This window comes from Uranotaenia lowii, chromosome 3 (genome assembly GCF_029784155.1).
Source record: "Uranotaenia lowii strain MFRU-FL chromosome 3, ASM2978415v1, whole genome shotgun sequence".
Lineage (NCBI taxonomy): Eukaryota > Metazoa > Arthropoda > Insecta > Diptera > Culicidae > Uranotaenia > Uranotaenia lowii.
This window is the reverse complement of record NC_073693.1, coordinates 229,887,369-229,912,496: the sequence shown is the minus strand read 5'-3', so window position 1 is coordinate 229,912,496 and position 25,128 is coordinate 229,887,369. Positions and strand designations below refer to the sequence as shown.

At 31.8% G+C, this 25,128-nt stretch overlaps 1 protein-coding gene across 7 annotated transcripts in view; it reads right to left on the bottom strand.

Moving 5' to 3' along the window:
- Positions 1-25,128, bottom strand: part of LOC129758338 (uncharacterized) — a 219,198-nt gene that overhangs the window by 105,643 nt on the left and 88,427 nt on the right. For 4 of the 7 annotated variants that reach the window (XM_055755837.1, XM_055755838.1, XM_055755842.1 and 1 more), the window contains exon 1: positions 14,477-14,788. The exons of 1 other annotated variant lie outside the window; for it this stretch is intronic. The gene's annotated coding sequence lies outside the window, so the exon portion shown is untranslated. Of the gene's footprint in view, positions 1-14,476; positions 14,789-25,128 lie in introns of those variants that run through there. 2 more of the 7 variants (XM_055755840.1, XM_055755841.1) reach the window with 1 other exon arrangement.

Below are 25,128 nucleotides of genomic sequence, written 5' to 3'. Positions count from 1 at the left end.
CGAGCGAGTAGAATTTTATTAAGGAGCATTTCATCGTATACCAAATTTTTAATCAGCACGGGCCAACTACTACAAAGTAGTAGATACTGATAGATAGACACATAAATAAGTCAAGCGTCGTTGAGAAAAATATATCACTTTCCTTGATTATTTCGATGAAGTAATTAACAAACATATCTAACGGTGAGTAAATTTTTGATGTGAGATTTTTTTTTGTATTTGGTAAACTTCGGCTATCAGTCTTTTTTTTAGAGCAAAAGCGATTTTTGATTCAAGTATCAAAGCTTCAATCCGTTTGTATCTTTTTCAGGTACTAAAAGATTATGTGTTTAAAGTTATTTACGGTAACGGTAGCAAAATTCGTTGTGAAATGAGTGTTTACCTTAAAACCGACTACGAATTTTTGTTGTGGAGTATTTACCAAAAAAGTTTCATTTTCTTCTTGCTGAAAGCTGGAATTTTGAAAAAAATTAAAACAGAAGGAAAACTTATTCTTCAAAATCTCCAGGTAAACGGATTTTATCCAAGAAAAACTTCACATAGTAGGTCAACCACTGCACCTTATCGTCATTAAATCTGAAATAATTTGTTAAATAAATAAAAAAAAATAAAAATAAAAAAAAACAGATAAATAGACAAATTAACAAGGCCATCCGAGTCGACTACAACAAGAAAAGGGTACTTTTAGGTAAACATTGCACAATAAATTTTGTAATGGGCCAACAAATAACTTAAAAAATACAATTTTCAATTCCCTGAAGAAGGTCCAAAACGGGCAAAAACTTTAGATGCATCAAAAACCGTTTTTTCTCTCAAATTGACAGCAAGTTGGAAATTCTCCAGCAAAAAAGTAAAACCTTTAATTCATCAATCAAATTGAGAAAAAAAAGAGCCTTTAGGTTAGTGAGCCCTATTTTGGCATGGTCCTTTTCTTGGCATGCCAACATGTCTTTTCATGTTTTTCAGGTCCAAATTGAGCTTAAATATTTTGAATATATTTTCATTGCGAAGAGAATATTTTGTTTAAATCTGTGCATACCGAATTTTTTGATTGTTTGTACTTTAATAAAGAAGTTAATTTTTTCAATCTGCATCCGAGGAAATTATGTTGGAAATCAGCGTAGGAAAATAAGATGAACTCACCTTTCTAGTGCATCTGTTAAATTACATGCGTTTCAAACGCGGACATTCATTTGAAAAATTTGCAATAAATACTCATGCCTCCAGTTTAACTCGGCAAAAATCTAAAATTACTAGAAAGACAAAAGAATGAATATTTATTTAGGTTTTGAATAAAAATTTAAAACTAATTTTGTTCCTTTTCTTGGCATGCTACTTGAATCGAAATACACCATCAGTGTTGGAAGCTGGAAAAAATACATGTTCATTTAAGAGGTATTTTTGGGCTGATGTTTTCCCTAAAAATTCATTTAAAACTACGCACAAATGTTTTCATACTAATGGGATTGTATGATAAGACCGTTTCTATCAACTTAAGCTTCGAAATAAATTGAAGAACATAAGTGATTCTACAAACTAAAAGTCATATCCAAGCATTGAAAATGCAAAAATCGCTATTTGGGAACCATGAATTGAAGGTACATTGGTAATTGGGTTTTGGAATCGTTTTCTATTGCTTGAGAACCATGTACTCAGATTTAATTTTTTGGATTTTTGTTCTAATTTTTTTTCATGGAAACAGGAGTTGGAAATTCAGGAAAATATCGTTTGCTTTCCAATTATTCCTCAAAATATTTGATGTGAGTCGAATTAAAAAATGTTTTAGCAAGATTTACATTCTAACATCTATTTGGCGTGTCGAACCACTGCGCAACGCCCCGGGCATTTGAGATGGCTCTTGCTAGAAGCTCATAATCTCAGCTAACAAATTCAAAAGGGCAAAGTTTTAAAATACCATTCAAGTATTTTTTTAATTTCTTACTTTATGAAGCCAAACTCCACAATATGAAGACAGTTGTTTGGTAGTCAAAATAACCCTATGTGTCGCAATCGCATAGCGGAATTTCTGGACTTCCGACTTTTTTAAATGAAAGCTTATTTTGTGCTTCCCTTCCAACCAAATTTCATCAATGTTTTCAAAAGCCTTTTTATTGTATTAGTGGCGCCCGTCGTTCCATCGTCGCATAGAACTTTACGCTCAGCTGACGTCATTCTGTCAGTGGCCTTATATTCAGAATAGCCAACAATTCTGTTAACTGTCAATTGAGCATTGTTGGTAAAGATCTATTGCACATTGCTGGTGGCCAAGAATCAGATCATCGAAACAGCAAACAATTGGTACGGCGCGGCGGCCAAGTAATTGGAGCACCGTAGTGAGTACTTTGCATGCATTTTGCTCACATTAATGAAAGTTCCATAGAGAAAACAGATTTTTGTTTCAATTTATACAAGTTAGCAAGTAAATTCTTCAAAGGATGTTCTATGGTGCACTAAACAGGAAGGTAGGAATGTCGAAAAAAAGGGTAAACCATATAGGTGCCAAGGTCGGGTACATTTACCCTACAAATTCCCAAAAAACAGTCAATATCAAGAAATTAATAAATTAAATAATATATTTGTTAATTTTTTTTTTCATTTTATCGTGTGTATTAGTCAAATAATACGACCAAACTAAACTGATATGTGCCAAGTATGTAATCAACTATATGAGCAGCTCTTAAATAGTTTAAATCTTTCAAATGAAGTGTAATAAGTAACAATTTGCTGTGATAAATTATTTAATACTGTTTCTAATGGTATTTCAGTGAATGCCTAATAAAACTTTTTAATCAAAGAATTTTAAGAATAAATTGATAAATTGCGTCAAAAAGGCCGTTTTAGATCAAATGGTCTAAAACGCTGTTTTTGACTCAATTTCGAAACCTGTATGTATTTTAAATTGTCATCTCTTTCATCCATTCCTGGTTCAATTAAAAGAATTTTCATCAATTGTTCACCGGAATGCTATTAAAAATAGCAAAACAAAATAAATAATTTATCGTAAGTGCAAGTGTAAGTTATGTCTTTTTCAGTTTGATCATACCAAAATTTTGAAAGTTTGTAGACTGATAGAAGGTTGGAAGGAATAAAGAATGGTGAAAATGAGCGAGTTGAATTTTATTTTTGAGGCCCTAGAGTCAAAGAGATATGAGTATATGAGTGCTTGAAATTTGGCTTCGTAAAAAAGCACTTGTTAAAAGCTCCACGACAAAAGCTCGGATCGATTGGAATCGACTTTAAAGTTCTTTTGTATCAATTGGAATTTTGTGTTTCAGACGTCGCTTATCTTACATGAAGTTTCACTACTAATTTAAACGTGTATTTTGATTAATTGACATGGGAATAACAATCAACATATATTAGCCAACAAAATATGCACATCTGTTAAGGAGGCTGAGAAAAAAATGAAATCCATTTTGTGCCTTGACATTTCAAACTAGAGCCCAACTAATGAATGTGAACTTCATGTGCTGGATTAGAATGAGATCTGAAATCTGAAGCAAATATTTCTCAACTAATTGAAATTATTAGAAATATTTTGGAAATTTATTTAATTCTCTATCTCAGTTTTCAACTTTGGAAAAACTCATTGATAATATGATGATAAGAGATGATAAGATGATCTCTACTGTATGGAGTTCTCGTCAAAGGAAATTTAATTTACCTCTAACAAATCCATTTTTGCCCAAAAAACAATATTGGCTTTAAGACAGTTTTTATTGTTTCAATAGTGTTAGGAAAAATAAAGCTTTTGGATTTAAAATGTTAATTGCATACTTGACGGAATAATTGTTTTTTAATTTTTTTAATAATTTGTCGAGTATATCTTAAGAATAATCGATCAACTAAAGTTCAATACTTGAATGCAAATTTATATGGAAAAATTGGGAGCACGCACACTGTCGCTTCTACTTTGAACTTCCATTACTTTTCACTCTGATGGTATTTTTCAAATTTCAATCAAATTTTTGCGGAAGATAGATCAACTATATCACTATTATATCACGAAATTTGATCTTTCTAAAATACGTGGGGCATGAGTTACAGTAATTCTACGAAAAATCGGACTTTTTGGAGTTTTACCAATCAAGCTTCAATATCTCACTTTTCATTGAAATTTCGCACAGTGATTGTTGAAATATAAAGTTAGTATGTCTGAAGTTTCTGAAAAGTTCTATCGATGGGATCAAAAGTTACGTGAGGTACCATATTTCAAGAATGAACCTAGAAAGGCGGTTTCTTTAAAATTTTGGACGATTCATGAGAACAGTATCATTTCCATCCACAAATCAGTTAAAAAAGGTCTGAAAAAAGCAATAAATTAAAAAAAAAATCGAATAATTTGTGTTTTGAAATCAGAATTTCACGAATTTGTTTTGAGTTTTTGTTGGAAATAATTTAGATTTACAGGTTGATGAACATAAAATATGATTTTCCGATGGAAAAAATCGTCCAAAATTCTACAGAAAAAGTATTTTTAGGATCATGCCTGAAATATTGTACCTCGCGTAACTTTTGATCTCATTGATAGAACTTTCCAAAAATTTCAGACATGCTTATTTTATATTTCGTTATTGTTGTTGAGTTTTATCGACGTTTTTCGGTGAGTTTTACAAATTAAATACGTTTTTATACCATTTGTCCAGACGTTTCGAGTTACTGTGGTATTCGCTCCTCTTCAGTGGACACTAAAATTTATTTTAAATTACAAATAATTACTAGAATTACAATTTTTATTTTCAAACTTATGAATTACTGGCTATCGTCTTTACTAATATGTTCTTGCTCAGTTTGGTTTGTTTTGCGTTTACATTTGTGTGTCAGTGTCTGTGTTAATTTGGAAATGACGAGGTCGTATGCTGTTTTAAAATTAAATGAATCTCGTTGTATGTTTACAACATTGTTGTCCCCTCTAAGTTTAAATTTAAGCCTTAAATGAAAATATGAAAGTTTTTTGTTAAATACAAAAAAATCTTGTGTTTTTTGTTTGCCAACCATAAAAAAAGTTCTTCTCGTTCAATTTTTCAATGAATGTTCGGGTTAAAATGGCCCGAAGCGCAAATATCAATCTTCATTTTTATCATTCCAATTTACTTAAGAACTGAGATTTTTGAGAGACTAAGTATGTTCTATAAAAATGATAATCGAATTATCGAAAAAAAAAACTAAAAATCAATTCATTGAAAAATGAGATTCAGCGAAGCAAAGCAAAACAAAAGTTGAATGTCATTTTCTAAATAAGATATTTTTTCTACCGGAAAATATGAGATAGCGGTCTTAACTTACATTGATCCTCAACATATTCCAATGTTGAAAAGATTTATTGTTAAGAATTCCAAAAATCAAAAGAACACTTCAATATAACATCCCTGACAAAAGTTCTTAATATTTAAAAAATAAAAAAAATTGGATTTTTTTTTATTCGGAACTAATGATTAATAACCTGTTAAACAAATCGACTTTATTTTGAAATATTGAAAAATTATAATTTATTACCCACACGATGAACCTCAAATCGAAAAAATCGGTAAACATTTGCGGCCGATTGCCAAAAATGTGCAGGCAAAATAGCCTCTGTGTGAAACACTTTAACCGTTTGAATCTTTTTAAAGAATGATCGTAGGTTGCTTAATGCTGTGAAAAGTGCTTTTATGCTATTTTAAGGCATTTTAGTAAACGCCCATGGAAAATTTTTAATGGAAGAACTAATGATTAAAACGAAATTATGGAGAGTCCGCAAACTCTTTCTAAACAATTTTTTGAATTTTTTTTTTTTTTTTTTTTTGGATTTCCAATAATATAATCAACTGGGAAAAAAGAGAATAACATGGGCGCCAAACAATTTCTACAAGCAGCGGATTTGCCGCTCAAAGTAGCTTAACGTAAACCTAAACGTAGACTCTCTTATCACGCGCCTACCCATTCACTTCTATTAGGTCGAATACGTTATCAGATTAAGAACGACTGGGGCTTAAGAAAAAAATAATCAATTCAAGATTTCCCTTGCTCGATTCGTTTGTTAATTAACGAGCTTGTATTCGAGTGCAATATTGCTGCGGCATTGCATCGAGTTCGGGCTGCGTGTGCAGGCAGGGTAGATTGATTGGGTAAAAGTGTTTATTTCTCCTCGGCCGACCGAGCAGCAGCACGTTGATTTATTATTTGTTGTGGTGCTGCGGCGAATTTTCACGGTCACGCTGCGGTGCTTTACGATTTTCTCAATCATCAAGAAAACGCTGCAGCAGCCTTATGCGCCAGAGATAGAGAAAAATAATAGACGCCAAAAAGCCCCCACTTCAAAGAAGACTGCATGAATCAAACAACAACAATAACAGATGTTGGAAGTGGCGATTGACGGATGCTGGCCATCTCGATGTGATCACTGAAGTGTGTGAACGGAAAGTGCGTTTTGCTTTTTCTGCTTCTTGCATGTTGCCTACCGGAGATTTTCCCCTTTAGCACGATTTCTCATAGTAAATACATACATATGAGCAACAGTCAGCCCCTTCATCATTCAGGTAGCTAATTTGGCGAACTTTACGCGAATGGTCATCATCAACGGCCATATGGAGCTGCCCAGCTAATAAATGAATGTTCCTACAGCTCACATCGCCGGATTGCGATTCGCTGCCTGGCTGAATCCGGAGAGAGAAAAGCGCGAAGAAAGCGTGAAAATTGTAGCAGCAACAGTAATTGCCATGTGGCTTTCGTGATTTTCGTGTGGAACCAAACCCAGCCAACGAATCGACATGACTAATAAAAGCGAAATTTGCCAATTGCACAGCCAATTCCCTTTACTTACTAATGTACAATATTAGCGTTAATGGTGGCGAGATTGGTTTTAGTTTCGATCTCTCTCGAGAGGCGGTGGCGCAGTCAAGATCGAAATGAAATGTGTGAAGGTTCCAACATGAAACCGCGTCACGGATATGCGAGCTGCGGAATGGAACGAAACCCGAACGGATGTGTCAAGTCAGCGGACTTTGGCAATACCCGAACCAAACAAGGTTGATTTTCTTAATGGTCTGAAATTCACTGATCTGCGGTTTTTTCTTCTTTAGATCTAGCGCTATGTCACCAGATTTTGTTTGACAACAAACACAGCCTTCCCACGCAAAATTTTCTATCGCTGATTCATTCAGCGATATTTAAACGCCTCTGAGAGTTAGTTTATGTTTACATAAAATCAAGGCTATACGCATGATGATGAATGATGAATTTTTATCTAAAGCATATAATTTTTTATGACAAGTTGTTCTTCAAGAAAAAAAACCATTAAAAACTTCAAAGACTAACTGTGGTCAATATTCTTAAAAAAAATTAAAGAGGGGGAGAAAAATCTAATTTATCTAACATAAACTCAGAATCAGTCAGCGTGTGGGGCATATTGAGCACCACCTGGGTTAAAATGATACCACTTATGGAGATAAGCATGCGAGAGATAAGCCTTGCGGCAGAGAATGCCTAATTCACCCAACTTTAGGGTGATCATTTGGTCCCTATCCAGTAATTTCATATGAAGTTTTTTAATTTGCTATAAAAAAAACTTTTCTTCTCAGATAAAGCTTAGTTTCATGTTACCGTAAACTGGGGGAACTTTCATCAATTTTTTAATTCATTTTTGAAAATTTTGGAAGGGGTTGCTTTTTCGTCATACCTAAAAGTTTTAAAACACTTACTAAGGTGAGAAGTATAAAACATGATCATTGATTGCAATAAATTCAAAAGACATTGGTGGTTAAAATAAAATGTTTGTTACAAAACCAGATTTCAAGTATAGGGGTAACTTTGATCACTATGATTTTTACGTACATCAACATTTTCATAATTATTGTGATGGAGCCATTTAGCACACAAGGCATAAACATTAATAACAGAAACTTTTGTCAGAATTAATCTGTTTTCTATCAACTTTTTTTTCAAAAATTAATAATCAAATGGACGATGTTGCTGCATACATCTAGGGGTAAAAATTATAAACATTTCTCAATTTTTTTGGACTCAAAAACTAATAAAATTTTGCCTTCATGCAAATCCCTAGGTCCTCCCACTGTTCCCATGTTCTTTTTTTTTTTCTTGAAATTTAACCTTTTGATAGGCGTTTCAGCCATTTTTACTATGAGTGCTTTCTCATGGAAAATCACCGTTTTTTTTTTCAATATCCAAAAATTATCACCAAATGACCATAAAAATTACACCTAAACAAAACCTAAACAAAGGAAAAAGTTTAACTTTCACATAAAATAACCCATTTGCTCCTAAATGCTTCAATTTGATCAGGAGAGATGTTTGTTTGTGAGCCTTCGAAAAACCATATATTTAAAGATTTCGAAAATAAATTTTGAATAATCTCAAAAATCTTCAAATAAAAACCAAATTTAACTTATTTGTTTATAAGCTTTCAGGCGCAGTTAACAGTTTTCACATATTTTAACATTTTACTAAGTTAATCACTAAGTTACCTCGGTGATTAAAGTTCCCCCTGTTTACGGTACTATTTTGAATAAATTCTTCGTCTTATAAAAAACAAGCTTGTTTTTTTTTTTTAAATAAACCCTGAGCAGAATTTCATGATAACATTATACCAAATTTGGCTTTGAAAGTAAAATTTGGTATCGTTTTGCCAGAATAAAGGTGGAAAAATGCCAAAATATGGGTCTCACTTTTTTAAAATGAATACCACTACCACATTCATGCTAAGTGTTGGTTTGAGTAAAACCTTGATTATACAGAATCCATTCGATTTTGGAAACACGCCTGGACATTTTGTGTTGCCAAAATGGATTATTGCCTAAATCGACAGTTTTTTCACTCCACTTTGTATTTACTCATTATGTACTACAAAAAATTAATATTCATGTCATTGAAATAATTTTTAGTCAAATTTGGATCATTTTTTGTAATTTATTTTTTCTTCTCATGTTATTGATTCATCCATCCCTATCCTTGTTTCATTTGTAATGTTTGTTTTCCTTTTTCTTGTCATGTTTGCTTTTTTTGTCATCCAATATTATTCTTCAAATATTTTAAGTCATGTATAAGGTTTCGATTGTATTTGTTTTTTAATTTTATAAAATTTTAATCATACTTTGCATTTTTAAGTACTTTATTTTTTTGTTGATGTTTTTGTCATCAGAAACATAAAAATGTATTCATGATGCTCGTCTTAATTATATTGGTTTTGTTAAAGCGAAAGCTATAAGGTAATGTCGTTCTAAAATACCGATATATGTTTTATATATGGCGATTATATATGGTGATAAAATACATCAACAAACACAAAAATTTTAAAAAATGAAGTACTCAAAAATGACCAAAAGATGAAAACTTTGAAAATTTTAAACAAATACAAACAAAAGACTAAAAAAAAGGAAAAAAGAAAAACACCAAAAAGGATTTAAAACTAAAAAAATAATGTAGGATGTCAAAAAACAACATACATTATATTTAAACAAAACATGAAAAGTGCTAAATGCATCAGAAAAATAATGAAATTTGTTTTTAAAATTACTGAAAATGGTCGAAAATTGACTATAAATTACGTTTATAATAATAACAGAAGTATGTTGTGGTAGCAAAAGTAAAAAAAAAGTTAAAAGAAAATCGTTCGATTTTGGCACAATTCGATTTTGGTAACACAAAATGTACGGGCGTGTTACCAAAATTGAACAGATTTTGTTTGTAACTTTTTTATTTGAACCGGCTCATACCTAGGCATTAACACATTCGAGACGGAGGCCTTTTCAGGACATTCGAACTCATAGTCCTTTACTGTTAGATAACTTTTATGTCGTTTGATTTTCATCCAAACCATTTCCCAATACATTTTGCCACATTTGAGGATTCCATTGGTATAAGAATATTATTTTTCCGAGCAATAGTAAACTCACAATGAAAGATTGTTCTGACAAAGGCACAAAAATTCCATTGCACACACGGTGTGCAATCGGTCTCGAATGGGTTAAGGAGCCAAACAATCGAACGGGGTCTGTACATAAATATAAAAAAATTACTTGTTTTTCAGTAAGTTATTACACTTTTCTCAAATCTTTTTATGCTTCACACCGGCATCAATTGAAAATTATTTCTGGCATCACTGTTGGAAAATTAATCGTTAATACTGGTCGAAAACTTGTCAAAACAACCATCTTTGAGACAACTTGCCTTCAAAAATAAGAAATAAGAAATCAGAAATCAGAAATCAGAAATCAGAAATCAGAAATCAGAAATCAGAAATCAGAAATCAGAAATCAGAAATCAGAAATCAGAAATCAGAAATCAGAAATCAGAAATCAGAAATCAGAAATCAGAAATCAGAAATCAGAAATCAGAAATCAGAAATCAGAAATCAGAAATCAGAAATCAGAAATCAGAAATTAGAAATCAGAAATCAGAAATCAGAAATCAGAAATCAGAAATCAGAAATCAGAAATCAGAAATCAGAAATCAGAAATCAGAAATCAGAAATCAGAAATCAGAAATCAGAAATCAGAAATCAGAAATCAGAAATCAGAAATCAGAAATCAGAAATCAGAAATCAGAAATCAGAAATCAGAAATCAGAAATCAGAAATCAGAAATCAGAAATCAGAAATCAGAAATCAGAAATCAGAAATCAGAAATCAGAAATCAGAAATCAGAAATCAGAAATCAGAAATCAGAAATCAGAAATCAGAAATCAGAAATCAGAAATCAGAAATCAGAAATCAGAAATCAGAAATCAGAAATCAGAAATCAGAAATCAGAAATCAGAAATCAGAAATCAGAAATCAGAAATCAGAAATCAGAAATCAGAAATCAGAAATCAGAAATCAGAAATCAGAAATCAGAAATCAGAAATCAGAAATCAGAAATCAGAAATCAGAAATCTGAAATCAGAAATCTGAAATCAGAAATCTGAAATCTGAAATCTGAAATCAGAAATCTGAAATCAGAAATCAGAAATCGAAAACCAGGATCAGAAATCAGAAATCAGAACCAAAAATCACAATCAGAAATAACAATCAGAAATCACAATCAGAAATCAGAATCAGAAATGAGAATCAGAAATCAGAATTCGAAATCAGAATCAGAAATCAGAATCAGGAATCAGGATCAGAAATCAGAATCAGAAATCAGAAATCAGAATCAGAAATCAGAATCAGAAATCAGAATCAGAAATCAGAATCAGAAATCAGAATCAGAAATCAGAATCAGAAATCATAATCAGAAATCAGAATCAGAAATCAGAATCAGAAATCAGAATCAGAAATCAGAATCAGAAATCAGAATCAGAATTCAGAATCAGAAATCAGAATCAGAAATCAGAATCAGAAATCAGAATCAGAAATCAGAATCAGAAATCAGAATCAGAAATCAGAATCAGAAATCAGAATCAGAAATCAGAAATCAGAATCAGAAATCAGAATCAGAAATCAGAATCAGAAATCAGAATCAGAAATCAGAATCAGAAATCAGAATCAGAAATCAGAATCAGAAATCAGAATCAGAAATCAGAATCAGAAATCAGAATCAGAAATCAGAATCAGAAATCAGAATCAGAAATCAGAATCAGAAATCAGAATCAGAAATCAGAATCAGAAATCAGAATAAGAAATCAGAATCAGAAATCAGAATCAGAAATCAGAATCAGAAATCAGAATCAGAAATCAGAATCAGAAATCAGAATCAGAAATCAGAATCAGAAATCAGAATCAGAAATCAGAATCAGAATCAGAAATCAGAATCAGAAATCAGAATCAGAAATCAGAATCAGACATCAGAATCAGAAATCAGAATCAGAAATCAGAATCAGAAATCAGAATCAGAAATCAGAATCAGAAATCCGAATCAGAAATCAGAATCAGAAATCAGAATCAGAAATCAGAATCAGAAATCAGAATCAGAAATCAGAATCAGAAATCAGAATCAGAAATCAGAATCAGAAATCAGAATCAGAAATCAGAATCAGAAATCAGAATCAGAAATCAGAATCAGAAATCAGAATCAGAAATCAGAATCAGAAATCAGAATCAGAAATCAGAATCAGAAATCAGAATCAGAAATCAGAATCAGAAATCAGAATCAGAAATCAGAATCAGAAATCAGAATCAGAAATCAGAATCAGAAATCAGAATCAGAAATCAGAATCAGAAATCAGAATCAGAAATCAGAATTAGAAATCAGAATCAAAAATCAGAATCAGAAATCAGAATCAGAAATCAGAATCAGAAATCAGAATCAGAAATCAGAATCAGAAATCAGAATCAGAAATCAGAATCAGAAATCAGAATCAGAAATCAGAATCAGAAATCAGAATCAGAAATCAGAATCAGAAATCAGAATCAGAAATCAGAATCAGAAATCAGAATCAGAAATCAGAATCAGAAATCAGAATCAGAAATCAGAATCAGAAATCAGAATCAGAAATCAGAATCAGAAATCAGAATCAGAAATCAGAATCAGAAATCAGAATCAGAAATCAGAATCAGAAATCAGAATCAGAAATCAGAATCAGAAATCAGAATCAGAAATCAGAATCAGAAATCAGAATCAGAAATCAGAATCAGAAATCAGAATCAGAAATCAGAATCAGAAATCAGAATCAGAAATCAGAATCAGAAATCAGAATCAGAAATCAGAATCAGAAATCAGAATCAGAAATCAGAATCAGAAATCAGAATCAGAAATCAGAATCAGAAATCAGAATCAGAAATCAGAATCAGAAATCAGAATCAGAAATCAGAATCAGAAATCAGAATCAGAAATCAGAATCAGAAATCAGAATCAGAAATCAGAATCAGAAATCAGAATCAGAAATCAGAATCAGAATCAGAAATCAGAATCAGAAATCAGAATCAGAAATCAGAATCAGAAATCAGAATCAGAAATCAGAATCAGAATCAGAAATCAGAATCAGAAATCAGAATCAGAAATCAGAATCAGAAATCAGAATCAGAAATCAGAATCAGAAATCAGAATCAGAAATCAGAATCAGAAATCAGAATCAGAAATCAGAATCAGAAATCAGAATCAGAAATCAGAATCAGAAATCAGAATCAGAAATCAGAATCAGAAATCAGAATCAGAAATCAGAATCAGAAATCAGAATCAGAAATCAGAATCAGATATATCAGAATCAAAAATCAAAATCAGAAATCAGAAATCTGAAACAGAAATCAGATTTAGAAATCAGATTCAGAAATCAGAATCAGAAATCAGAATCAGAAATCAGAATCAGAAATCAGAATCAGAAATCAGAATCAGAAATCAGAATCAGAAATCAGAATCAGAAATCAGAATCAGAAATCAGAATCAGAAATCAGAATCAGAAATCAGAATCAGAAATCAGAATCAGAAATAAGAATCAGAAATCAGAATCAGAAATCAGAATCAGAAATCAGAATCAGAATCAGAAATCAGAATCAGAAATCAAAATCAGAAATCAGAATCAGAAATCAGAATCAGAAATCAGAATCAGAAATCAGAATCAGAAATCAGAATCAGAAATCAGAATCAGAAATCAGAATCAGAAATCAGAATCAGAAATCAGAATCAGAAATCAGAATCAGAAATCAGAATCAGAAATCAGAATCAGAAATCAGAATCAGAAATCAGAATCAGAAATCAGAAATCAGAAATCAGAATCAGAAATCAGAATCAGAAATCAGAATCAGAAATCAGAATCAGAAATCAAAAATCAGAACCAGAAATCAGAATCAGAAATCAGAATCAGAAATTAGAAACAAAAATCGAAATCATAACTAAAGAAGCAACTTTCAAAACGAAATTTTGGTTCAAAAACAACATGTAAATAATTTAACAGAGGATAAAAAAAGGTTTCCGAAACAACTTTTCTGAGGACATCTGTTTCGACGACAGGGTTATTGTTTCCTTTGAAGCACTCAAGTGATATAATCCCATTCACAGCTTCTTCCAGCAGATTTTTCTTAAAGCTCCAGTTGAGATTGCTCAACGATCATTATCCTTGCGTTCTTTGTTCCAATCACACTGCTTCGCATCTTCTCTGAACCGTCCAATCCCATCATCTGTAATCTTCTCCATCACATCCGTTCAGCGACGACAGCTTGTTCAGTGTTATCTATTGCACATTCACTGTTAGTTCTTGTCCAATCGGTGGTATCTTCTTCAAACACGTTCCCTCCTTCATAGTTGGACATCAGTTGATTTTTGCCATCTGATATGGCGACCGTTGTACTTTCAGTAGCTTAACACTCTCCCACAGATAACGCAATGCGTTCAGGAGAATTTCTTCGCACTTCGCACAGATCATAAATAATCTCAAATCGCGCGCAATAAAACGCGCAGCATCACAGCACTCGCACACAATTTCCAATCAGCTCCGTAATCCACCTTCTTCCCTTCTTTCGGTTCTTCTCTTGGGGGCAAAAAACCTGCTCCCCGGGAAGACTCTGCTGGTCGGCACTGACTCGTAGCAGTAAGAAACGATTTCAGTAGAAGAAGAAATAAAAAATCACCTCACTTGAGCTCCGACTAATCCAACTTCCGTTTGCCAACGACGGCAACGACGACGACGACAATCTCTAGAAGAAGTTGATGACGATCATTCCGTTATACCGTCGCAGGTTAGCGCGTCGACGATGAGAGGACCAGGCGCAGAGGATCAGCAAATAGAAGAAAAAAACCGAAAGAAATAATAAAACACGCGCCTACAAATCGCTAATCCCGTCGCGCAAACGAACGCGATACGCGTGAAGAAAAACGAACCGAACGAAACGTATCCGGATCCGACAAAGAATCCCGACGAAAAGGTAAGTCCACCGCGTTCGGCAGGCTGAACTGAACTGAAAATCATAAACCAGCCGCAGATAGCCGCGTATGAGTGAGGAACGACGATGACGACCTCTGCTGGTGCTTCGCTGCTAAAATGATGATGACGATGATTGGAACACAAACTCACAAACACATACATAAGTTGACGAACGTATTATCACGATTTCCGATGATAGTCGGTAGTGCCGGGTCGATGACGATGGAAAAGATCAGGATTTTCTTGTGGGTTTCGTTTCGACGAGGTGTTCGGGTCACAGAAGCTTCGTTCGTTTGGTTGAGCCTGTTATCGCTGCTTCTGCTTTGTTCTACTGATTCCGTTGATCGTATGCTGCGGTTGTTGCCTACCCGAATGCCGGTTTGTTTTTGGTCGATGACGATAGTTCGATTGGGAGTTCCGTTCCATTCAGTCTGATGCGATGCTGCTATGCTGGCTGAGTGTGTAGGTATGTTTGAGAGCAGCGATCATGGGAATTTTCTTGCGCGGTGTGCCCAATGAAAGATTTTTGAAGTGCCTATCGAGCAAACATAACCGGGCGTAACGAAACGGTCCCTTTTATTTATTGGTAATATTAATTAAGCTTACCAGGGAAGGGGGAAGATGACACTTGGAAGTGAGTTGACAGAATTGTTCGCAGGTAGGTGAAAAGTGTCATCTTGATCTTGATTGAGTGGATGACAAATTTGGTTGGAAATTGTTTTTTTATGTATAAAATTCGGTTTAAGGGTGAACCAGTGTGGTGAAACCCTTCAGATGGTCTTTGAGGGGGAAAACTCACCAGGAGAGATTGATATTGATACGATTCAATGCACAAATTGTGAACCTTGAAAGATTTTTGAATAACTTCACAGAAGTGGGAATTAGGCCCAAACTCATGAATATTGGAGTCTTTATTGTGCAGATATCAAATATGAATACATAATTTTTTTTTATTTCATACTAGCTGACCCGGTGTGCGTTGCAACACCTTCCAAAAAAAAACAATTAAACTTTAACAAATTATTTAAAAATATTTTTTGTAGGTACCATAAGTGCTTGAGTCATGCCAAAAAACTTGTATGAAGCCCTCTTTCTTCCTATCCATCCGCAAAAGCTTGAAGGAAGGAAGGGATCCAAATTTTTCGTTATCAAAAACTCTCATGTCAAATTTGGTTACATTGGTTGATAAGTTTTAAGCGATACATCAACATTTTTATGGAACCCCTTTCGTTCCTCACCTCTCCACACTGCAAAGCAGAAGGGTCTGTATATTCCATAGAAACATATCTTGTACTCAAATACCTCAAATACCAAATTTGATTTTTTTGACTGATTATTACTTGTATACCAAGAAAATTGTATTGGACCCCCTCCCCATTTCTTATGTACTCACTGGAAAAAACATGGTTTTTCAAATCTTCATAGAACTGTTTCTCGTACCCGATTGATTACTCATATTTGGATCCATTATCAATTCCCCCCCCCCCCCCCCCAAATCATTTTTTTTCCATTTCCCTATTCTCCTTCAAATTACCAAACTGGATGGTGGCAATAGTACCAAATATTCATAGAAATATTCCTCGTAACTACTCAAATACTCTACCAAGCGAAATTTGTTTCAATTTGCTGGATAAGTTATTGAGTTATGTAAAAAATTGTATGAGTGCACCCTACAATCTTAAAATTTCCCCAGGAACAGAGGGTTCTCAAAAGATCTTAGAGACATTTCTCGTATTCCTTCCCATGAAAAATTTTGATCCATATGCTTTAAAAGTTTTCCAATTATCCTGGAAAATGTAACGGAGCCTCCTTCCCTTTTCTATCTCTGCACAAACAGAAGAATCCTTTCTCGTACCCAAATACTCCACCAAGCCAAATTTGATTCCATTTGCTCGAATAGTTATTGTGTTATGCAATAAAAAAAATTATTGAAGCCCCCCCCCCCACCCTGCCTATATCCCCACTGAAAAAGGGAGGGGTCCAAAATAACCATATAAACATTTCTTGAGTTCCAATACCCTCCCATGCCAAATTTCGTCCCAATAACTTGATGAGTTCTCGAGTTATGTAAAAAATTGTAAGGTATGCCCCCTCCCCACTTCCTATCTCCCCACTGGAAGGAGGGGAGATATATATATATATATATATATATATATATATATATATATATATATATATATATATATATATATATATATATATATATATATATATATATATATATATATATATATATATATATATATATATATATATATATATATATATATATATATATATATATATATATATATATATATATATATATATATATATATATATATATATATATAGATTTTTAAGATAGGTTTTTTGCAATGAGATTTAGCAAAAATCCAGTGTACGTGTTTTGTGCAAAAGTCAAAACACGTACACTTCTTAAAACATTAAGTTTAATTTGATCGTTTGCTTAAAAGGTCAACTATCATTTGAGAAAATATTTTATTCTTTGAATTTTGGCACAAATTTTACGAATGACAGTGACCTCGTTATGATAAAAAAGTCAAGGTTCAAGAATGATTTCGTTAGCTTTGTTGCACAAATCATCTTTAGTATGACGAAGAAAAATCGACTTGTCACAGTTTTTTGTAGCAATATCTAGTTGTGAATATCAAGTTCAATGCCGAAGATGTAGTTTACATGTACTGTATGTTTATCAAGAACTGAGTTCGCAAAGAATTTTTGATTCGTACATTCCCAAAAGATGAATGTCTTTGTTACTCTTATTGTCTTACGGTTTTTGATGCAAATGTGTAGAATAACATTTAGTTTGAAAAAACTTGTATTTAGTGGTTTAACTTGAACAAATTATGTCAAATCTCAAGGCAAATTTCAACGTTGTTGAGCTACCCTTGGAGCTAACCAAATAAGCAGACATATGACGAAATGCCTTCTGGAATTTCAAGAAACGATTTAAACAATGTTAGTCTCAACTTAGACAGCTTGTGTTTAAAAAAAAAAAAATTATAATAAATAATGATGGATACCATGGTGGGTTTTTTGCATAGGATTTGAGTCGATTTAATTGTCTAGGGGGGATGTGTTCAAAAGCTCGAAAGATTTGAATACAAGGTAGACCACATTCGTTTTTAGCATCATCCGGTTTTGGCACATGTACCAAAATCAATTTTCTATTTAAATAACGTCATCGAATTTTTTTCTTTTCCAATACCTATATAATTCAAACAATAAAAAACTCAAGGCAACAAAACTTTCCGAAGTGCAAAAAACTGAACTAGAAACTGATTTACTCTAATGGGGGCGCTGATTCCATTAATGCGATTAGTTTTCCGCTAGCAGCTCTTGTTTAAGAAATAAAGGGGTAAAAACTGGTTTAATTAATTTGGGTACTTTTTGGGAAAAATTGTTGAAAATCCAAAGATTTGGAAATTAAAAGTTTTAGTTCAATGATTAACTACTTTGAAGATCGTGAACCAATTTCATTTCTGGAAAAAGAGTTAAAAGAGTATCCTTATTGTTTATTTTTTCCAACTATTCAAAATACGGCAATTTTGATGAAATTAAAAAAAATTCATATTGAATTTGAGATTTTTCTTAAACAAGTAAAGTCCAATCGTTTTGCAGTTTTTAACAAATTTCTCAAATGATCTTAATATCAAATACTCGAAGACCTTCTTCAGCGGTGTCAGAAATAGTTGTTATACCTATGATATTGTAGAATTTAATATTCTTAAAACTTAAAAATATATAGAAGATACCCATAAATGACGAAAAACATAAACATTTCATAAAACTGAAAAACAAATACAGCACCCGTTCGTTTTTGGCAACATTCGATTTTGGCAACAACCAATTTTGACACATGCGCCAAAATCGAACGTTTTTAATGAAACCTTACAGATTTCGCTATGATAGGACCAATTTGATTTAGACAAATATCAATAATATGTTTTCACGTTTCGCGAAATTAAAATTCAGATAGATTTAATATCAATACATAAAATGCACCATATTCAAATAGGGATATTTATTTCTTAAACAATTTTCCAACTTATGATCGTCACACAAACTCGAAAAAAAATTATTGTTACGATTCAAAATACATCCGAATCAAAATTTCAAATTAATATATTTACCGGTTAGCGTTTAATAAATTATTCAGAATGATGTTCCTTATTCTGAAGTAGAGATTTGCTTGAAAAAAAGTTTTTAGCAGTTTTTAACTAGAAAAATTGGAATCAATATTTTCGAAACACCAGAAAAGGAATTCGGATCAATTGAATTGAAACTATTGAACTTGAGAGAGGTTTTTCGAAACATATAGATGAAAATTCAATTTAATTTGATAAAAAGTTGAACTGATTTAATTTTGTTTCAAGACTGTAAGTGATCCAAGCCAGAATTTAAATTATGTTCAAAATCTTCCAGTTATCAAAGGCTTCATTTTTTTTTTTATAGCTTTTTATATTTATAATACTCCATGTTCAATTCAGCATTGAAAGCTTATACTGACAAAAATAGCTTGGAAAATTTGATTTCTAGAAAAATTCTGAATAAAATTGAGGCATTCCAAACGTGAGTTTTGTAGTTTAAAATTTTTAGCTCTGAATATTTTGTCTCAGTCAATTGAAATATTGGATCCTTCCAAGGACAAAATATACAAACAATGTTCTTCTGAATAAAAATTTAGATTTATAGGCTTCTATAGATTAAGTTTTTGGAACAAAAAAATTCTGAAATGAAAAATAAAGAAAATTAATTAAAAATTAGTAGGACTATAAAGTTCATTAAATTTCTTTAAAAGTAATTTCAAAATATGAAGATGGAAAAGATAAAATTTTAAAAATTGTAGGATGAATTGTTTTCAGCGCTTCACTATCTCAAATCTAATTTAAAAATTTTAATTAATTACTCAAAGGAACAGCATTTTTTGTGTATTTGCCTTAATGAATTATTTGAAAAATTTTGACGTCCTGAAATCAATTCTTTTATCAGATTTTGTCTATCACTTCAAGTTTTGATGATATGGTGTTTGTGAGTAAAAATAAATCAGATTTGAGTGAAATCAATCATTGTTAACTGATGAACTAACAAACTTAGATGAAAGACATGATTTTGAATTTGATTACTGTCCTCCATACAATCAAATATTAATATTTTGCCTAGACAATCTGTTTCAAGAGATACAGTGATCTTAAAAACTTAAATTCTGCAATTTTTGGAAATTTGAAAAGAAATCATTACAATTGTAAATTGTAACTTAAGTATTTCAGACTTTATTAAAGAAAGTTTTAAAAGGTTTTATTTCATTTAACAAACTTGTTGGAGACTTCAATACGATTTTAATATTTAAATCTCCTGTATGACAAAATGGGGAGAAGCTAACAAAAAAAACCTTTAACGTTATTTTTGCAGAGGTAAAAATTACTTGCGGTCTTCTGGAACGTTGATCATTGGTTTGATCCTTTATTTTAAATTTAAATTTTTTACATGATTTTCAACCTATTTTTTAAAGTTAATTAAAATATGCTGATAGAAGAAAAGCTTTCAAATTGTTTGTACCTCGGAAAAATGTAAATTTTGTGGACTTGTGTAATTTTTCAAAACCCTTCAGAATGTGGAGGAAAGCATTTAGAAGAACAAGAAACACAAAATAAATTTAAGGTGATATTGGATTTAAAAGAATAACCCATATCAGTATGAGATTTGAAATGACATAATCGGTTGTTTAGAATCAAAGCGATGAGAAGTGAAGTAATGGATACTGGGTTTCAGATGTTATTTACAGATTCTATTAAGCATAGCAAGAAGTAAATCGTAAGATTTCAAATTCTAAACTTGTTAAGTAACACTTCTTAAAGAAAACCCATTTCAAAGACGGGGTAGGATTTTTAAGTGTCAAGATTTGAATTTTAAACACCCCCCCCCCCCCCTCCCCACTTTGCACGGCCTTGTCACGTTCTCTAATGGTGATAAAATAAGGTTGCCAGAATTTTTACAGCACGTATCCGAGCTGGACAAGTCCGGCTATTTTATTGAAAAAAATTCGGGCATTGGTTTTTAAATTGCCAACCAAAAATCCGAGCAATTTTAATCAAAGCTCAAAAATTACTATACAAGGAAACAAAAAAAAAAATTTTTTTCAAATCAAAATTCAACGGCTGATTTTGAAAAGATTTTAAGGTTTTTTGTTTATTTTTCTAAACTTGCTCAAAAATATCGCTTTGAGCGCATAATTCGAAAATCTCAACAACACAATTTGTTTAATTTTTTTTTGTTTGATTTGGAAAATAAAGTGAATAAATACAGACAAAATCCGGGCTTTTTCAATGAAATCAACTTTTCCCAAATTTTGTTATTAACATCTGGGCAAACTCGGATAAAACCGGACAAACAAGCAACCTTATCATAAAATACAGCAACAAAAACGAAATAAAATAACTGAAAACTACTCAAAAATGACAAAAAAGAAGGAAATTTCATTAAATTAAAAAAAAAAAACAAATAAAAACCAAAGACTAAAAATGACAAAAAGAAGCTTAAAAATGAAGAAGAATGACAAAATCAGCGAATATGGCAAAAAACGAAAATTATAAACATAACAAGAAAAGTGCTGAATACATCAAAACCATGATAAAAAAATGACTTAAAGTGATCTCACTGACTAAATATTTCGTTGAGGCTATTGACAGTTGTTTTTGTAGTAATAAGAGAAAAAAAATTACATCTACGAACTGCAGTTTAAAAGAAGACGTCAAAGTTTTAGGTTACATTTTTGAAGCAAAGCCACCAGTAATTTTACCTTTTGATATAAAAGTAACAGAAAATTTTATTTTATTACAATTTTCCATGCATTAGAATATTTCAAAAGCAAGGAGTTGATTATCAAAACAAAACTTATCCTTAGCTTGAAAGCATTTTTGTCTTAAATTTCTTTGGTTTTTATGAAGTTTTTGAATAAATTATAATTTATTCAAAATGATAATTATCATTTCCATGATTCAGAATAGTTATATCATGTTCCTTAACTCATTTAACAACTTTCTCAAAATAGTTAAATTATATTTTGAAAAGTCAGATAACTTTGAAAACAGAGAATCTTAAAAAAACGTATTTGGGATCTTAATTAAACTGGCTGTTTTTGGGAGAAATTCCATTAACTTAACACTTAAGCGTACATCTGTCAAGGAAATGATGGCTAGCATCTTTTAAATGCTGAATTCAACAACCCTCAGAAAGCATACTTCGTATATAAATCGTGACCGGAATGCGATCTCATGACCGCTGGATTAGGTGACTTGAACGCTACCCTCGTCGCCACGGGCAGCAGTGATAATAAATTGATTGAAAGTGATATGGGATAGTTTGTAAATAAGTTATTACTGACCGATTGCACTCAAAAATGATAATTTTTGGTTTTCAAAAATATCGCCCAATCTAGAGATGATGACAATTTTTTTCGAAAAATTCTATTTCAGGGCGCAGATCCTTCAAAAATAAGTTTTTACAAACATGGATACAAAAAAGGCTGTTTTCTTGTGTAATCTCTGAAAATATCTTTTAAGTGATCAATAACAATCGTACAACTTTGTATCGTAACAGATTTAGTTAATAAATTAATTTAAAAAAAAAAAACTTTGTATCGCATGATTATTTTGGAACTAAGTTGGACACTTTTTAATACTCCTGTTCGGGTCAATATGAAACGAAGTGCATATTTAATTTTCGATATTATCATTTCAATATACTCAAGAACTAGGATTTTAATGGCCATTTTTTTAAATGAAAATAATAATCAGATTAACGACAAAAAACTAAAATTTGAGTTTTGAAAATTGGTTCATTTTTTTTATAAAACGAGCACAAACACATACAGGATCTATGCAAAATGAAATTCTTTCAAAACCAAAATTGGATGTCACTTTTTTAAGTAACCTTTTTTTTTTTGCTGGAAGACCCGAGATAGTGGTCAATACCATCATTGAACCCCAACATATTTATACATCGTGGGATAGATGTGAGATAGATGATTCCAATCATCAATGAAACACTAAAATACAGCAAAGCTATCAGAAATTAAGAGTATTTAAAAACATTATTCTTTTTATCGGACTTATTCCTTTCTTTACCTTATTATACATATCGACTTTTTATTGACATAATGGCTACAACCCAAGCAACCAAAAGTTCGGATAACATTCCTCTATCAGGTTTGATCAGCTTAATCGAGTATGCTGATATAACTTCTTTTCAGCTCAATTTTTAAGTAGTTAAACGAACTTTAAAGTTGACAAAAAGTTCGCATAAATCGTCAAACAACTTCTAACCAGCTTCAAAATCCACTTTAAAGCTGCATAAAAAATCGAAAAAATTACTCTTCCGCTCCTTCAATTGCCCTCTCAAGTCTGCTTTTTTGGTTCATATTAATCAACTATATTTGTTACTAACTCACATTACATTTAAATAACATGTTCTTACCAAGCCTCGAACCCGAGCTCACCGCTTGAAAGTTGAGATCCATACTTGTTGCCCTATATGAACATCATGAGTAGGCAACGATTTTACTCGATGTGATGATTTTCTTTAAAACGACTTTCAGGTTCTTATTTCTACTTAATTCCCACTTTCAAGCTGTTAAAAAGTTCTTTCGGAACTTAATGTGTACTTAATATAGCTGTTTCCCAAGTAACCGATGTGTTTATTTATGCAAACACGTGTTGAAGTTCGAAAAAAGTAGACTTAAGCCTTTAAATCTACTTCAAAGTTTCTATAATACGAAGTTGCTTTTGAACACCCGTTGGGACTAATTAAAAACTTTCAAGTTTACAAAATAGTACAACAGATACTTTTTACGAACTATTGAGCTGTACAAAAAGACTTGCAACTCTTTGATAGCTACTTGATTTTGAAAAAAATGAGAAGTACGTAACAAGTAGATTGTTTTTCTTCATACAAACTTTAAAGTTCCCAAAAAGTAGAAACAGAAACCAAAACAGTACTTTAAAGCTTTTTTTGAGTATTGGCTGAACTTGATAAAGAATGAAGTACCATGGACCTCGAAAAAGCATTTTGAACAGCAAAAAAGTTCCACAGAACTTTTGTACAGCTATATATGAACTTATTAGTTCGTTCCTTAAGTGATATTCGAACTTTTGGTTGCTTGGGAATATCATCAACATCGGTTAACATGAGATACTTTTTAAAATATTTGGCTTTTGAATTTCAAAATTCGATCAAAAATTGTACAGATTTTTAAATTTTCGATGCCGTAAAAACTTTACCCAGTATGCCTGATTGGCTCAATAATACAAACTTAATAGTGCATTTATTATCAGGTATTAACACTGTTGGTGTAAAAACATTTTTTAAATAAATATTTTATAAATCATTCACCAGTCTGTGCTCAAATGCGTCAAAATGCAAATCAAAGATGCATTACGAGTTTTTAAATCTCAATATTTCATCCATTCAGACGTATTCCAGCTAGTAGATTTTTTTGTAGTTTTTTTACCCCTAAATGTATGCATCACCCTTATGCTTTTTTAAAGCTGAAAATTCCAACAAAACCAAAAACTTCTGCAATTGTGTCGATTTTTGATAAGTTGTTACTTCACAAATATATCACAAATTTCAAAATTTTAAACGTTTGCATTTGTTTTTTTATTAAAAACAAAGTTTTCCGCAACTTACACCTTTTTCTTAGTAGGGTGGAGATCGCTTGTTTTTGTAAAATCAAAAATAATTGATGAAAGCAAGAATTTTTCTGACTACTTTGTATTAATTTTCTATTAACTTTTGATGTACAAGCGGTATGATTATCGGAGGGAAATAAATTTTTAGAAGCCATTGAGGTTGAAAAGTGTTGCGTGATGTCCCAGTTGACGGTGCTCTGAAACATGACAACATTTTTGGACAAAAAAAGCAAATTATCGTATATAAGAGTTTCACACCTGACTGTTTACAAATCGTACATTTCAAATGAAAGCAAATATATAGAGATAATTTGCATTTTTCGAATGCTTATTTGATCGTTAAAATTGGCGATGTATTTGATTTTTAGCTAAAAAAAACTCACAGAAAAAATATTTGAGTGATCAACTGTTCAATTCATTTGTATCATCTTTACAACAATGAAACACTAAATACATGTTTGAAAATTTAAAATCAAACTCATAACTTGTCAGGTCTCTTGTTCCGGAAAAAATAAAACATTCTCACCGAAGGCCACTTGTCTTGCCAGGGGGGCATATTTATCTTTGCAGCCCTCTACCTTATAAATTGGTTCAATTTCTATTTTATTGTCGTCACTAGCGAGCAGTGGTTGTTCCACGAAAGTTGAACCTTCACGCAACCACAACA